Below are 3,106 nucleotides of genomic sequence, written 5' to 3'. Positions count from 1 at the left end.
TTTTTAGATAGGATTTCTTTGTGTAGCCCTAGCTGTCCTGGAACTCCATCTGTAGACCAGGCTGGCTTGGAATTCACGGATATCCCCCTGCCATTGAATCCAGGCATGTACCACCATCACCCTGCTGTGAATGAATCTTGAAATTCATTTTTTGGAGAACTTGACTCATTGTGAAAGCTAGTCAGTCTTGAAAAAGAATGAAATAGAATTTTTTACAAGTGTGGTCAGATGCGTTTTTAAAGAACTACATATTGCCATGTATGGCTTTGTGAAAGGGACAGGCTGCACTTCTTCAAGCTTCCTGAAGGATGCGATGATGATGATTGACTTCTCAGGGCTGCTTAGACATTCTCCATGGTCCAGACTGAAGTGGGCTCTACTGCAGACGACTTGCATTCATGTTCTTGTAGCTCCAACTCCCTGCTCCAAGACTCTGTGATCTTAACAGACTGCTCTAAACCTTGCTTGGCCTTCCTAGAGCTTTTCCTCAAGCCATCACAAAAGGAAGCCTGCATTCTCCAGTTCAGAAGCATTTCCCCTCCTTCTCTGAGAGAATGAGTGTGTGCTACTGTCCCAGGCAGCCACTTCCTTGAATAAGCATTCTCAGGCCTGTCCAGGCCCAGGGAGGCTTGGCAGGAATATTTGGCAGCTCTCTGAGCTTACTAGAAATACCAGAAGCCCACAATTCTCCTGATGCTAATTGAAGTCCCAGCCTACTCTCCAAATCTTTAGAGCATTTAGAGGATCGAGTAACTTAGGAAATTCTTAGTACAGAGATGGCCTAAGGAAGACACTCATTTGAAAACCAGCAATGAAAGAAGGCAAAGGAGTCCCCAGGTAACCCTATTGGGCCACACCCCACACCTTCAAAGAAGAGCCCTCTTAAAATATCCCACGTTTCACCTGCCCTGCGAATCCTGCCCACACGGGATGGCTTCCCACCATCACTTCCTGAGGTGCCTGTGTAAACCTCCCTTTGCCGTCGGGAGGGTTTGGTTGCTGCTGAGCCCTCACAGCTGTGGGTGTGTTGCTCTGGTATTCTCTATTCCTCAGGGGTGTGGCAAGATGGGCACCCGTGCCAAGTGGCTTCACCCACTTAAGGTGTGGTGCTGGCTCTTACTCTTACCACATCGTGGAGTGTTTTCATCTTTCACTACAAGTCACCCAGAAAGAAAACAAATTGGCTATAGAGTTTACATCTTGCTTTTTTAAAAATCATACTACAAGTTATAATGTTATAATGCAATTACATCATTTTATTTCTTCCTTCCCTTTCTCCCATGTATTCTTTCTGTTCTGTCTCCAGTTTATGGCCTCTTTTCCTTTATTTTTTTATATACACACATATTACATATGTGTGTGTGTGTGTGTGTGTGTGTGTGTGTGTGTGTGTGTGTGTGTAATCCCTCCCAAGTGCTGGGATTAAAGGCGTGCACCACCACTGCCTGGCAGAAGGGGGCTTCTTATGCCTGGTGTTGCAGGTTTTGTTTCAACTATGGCTGTTGGAAGAGGAATTGTCAGCCCAGATGGGAAAATTTTATTTGAACTTTATATGTTTATGTGTGTGTATACACACACACACACACACACACACACACACACATACATATATATGTATACACAGACTTACTGTATTATATGTAGTTTTAGGTAGAAAGATAATACTGTGTTTCCATATGATGTTTTTCAGATACCCCTGACTCCCATTTTACTGGCCTCTCTTCTGCATTTATCTCCCTCCCTCATCCCTAATCAAAACCTCCCATTTTCCCCACTTTCCCATTTAGAATCACTTGTACCCTGCTATTCCCCTGTCCAGCACCTCTTACACCCTCATTTACTTTTCCAGTTTCTGTAGCTTGTTCCTCCAGGTTATATGCTCACATTAGAAGACTTGGAGCTAGAACCACAGATGTAAGAAAGCAAACGGAAGTTATCTTTCTGGGTCTGGGTTACGTCACTTTTTTTTTTATTCACTTTGCATCCTGATCACTGACTCCCCCCCCCCTACACACACACACACACATAACCCCTCTCCCTCCCCCTTCCCCTCTGAGAGGATGGAGCCCCACCACCACCACCACCACTACCCTATTGCCCTACCCTGCCACATCAAGTCTTTTCAGGGTTAGGTGCTTCTTCTCGAACTGTGGCCATACAAGACAGCAGAGTTAGGGGTATAGATTCCACAGACAGGCAACAGCTTTAGGGATAGCCCCCGCTCCAGTTGTTCAGGACCCACATGAAGAGGAAGCTGCACATCTCCTACATATGTGGGGGTGGGGCTAGGTCCAGCCTGTGTGTGCTCTTTGGTTGGTGGCCAAGGGTCCAGGTTAGTTGACTCTGTTGGTCTTCCTGTGGAGTTCCTATCCTCTTCAGGGCCCTCAACCCTTCCCCCAACTCTTCCCTAAGAGTACCCAAGTTCCAGACAATGTTTGGCTGTGGGTCTCTGCAATGTATTTGAGTCAGCTGCTAGATGGAGCCTCTCAGAGGACCTGTAATAAGAGAGGCTCCCAAGAATCAATGGTGGTGACCTTAGCTGTGACGCACAGCTATGGAGATATGGAATCTGAAGAGGCAGGAACCCCAGTGGAAGGATAGGAATACTATCCCCCCACAACCCCCCCCCCCCACATACACACAACTTTTACTGTATCCTGCCAACAAGAAATGCAGGGACAGGGGGTGAGAACAGAGACTGTGGGAATGGCCAACCAATAACCAGCCCAACTTGAGACCCATCTCGTGGGCAAGCACCAAGCCCTGACGGATGCTAGTAATGATACGTGGATTACTTTGCTTACTATGATCTTTCCTGGTTCCTTGCATTTGCCTACCAATTACATGATTTTGCTTTTCTTTACAGCTGAACATGTGTCACATTTTCATTGTCCACTCAGCAGAGGTAGTATACTTAGGTTTGTTTCCTTTTCTTAGCTATCAGGAATACACTGGTAACATGTAGGCAGCCGTTTGGACGATAAAATCCAAGATGGCCAGGTTCCCGATACACTGTAGCAATAGACGATTCCATTGCACATGCGCCCCTCCCGAGCAGGTGTATGCTAATGAGGGTTTGCCGGGGAACCAATCCAGGAGGACTTGG

The sequence above is a fragment of the Mastomys coucha genome, unplaced genomic scaffold, assembly GCF_008632895.1.
Source record: "Mastomys coucha isolate ucsf_1 unplaced genomic scaffold, UCSF_Mcou_1 pScaffold3, whole genome shotgun sequence".
NCBI classification, from domain to species: domain Eukaryota; kingdom Metazoa; phylum Chordata; class Mammalia; order Rodentia; family Muridae; genus Mastomys; species Mastomys coucha.
The sequence above is the reverse complement of the archived record's forward strand: the minus strand, read 5'-3'. Positions refer to the sequence as shown.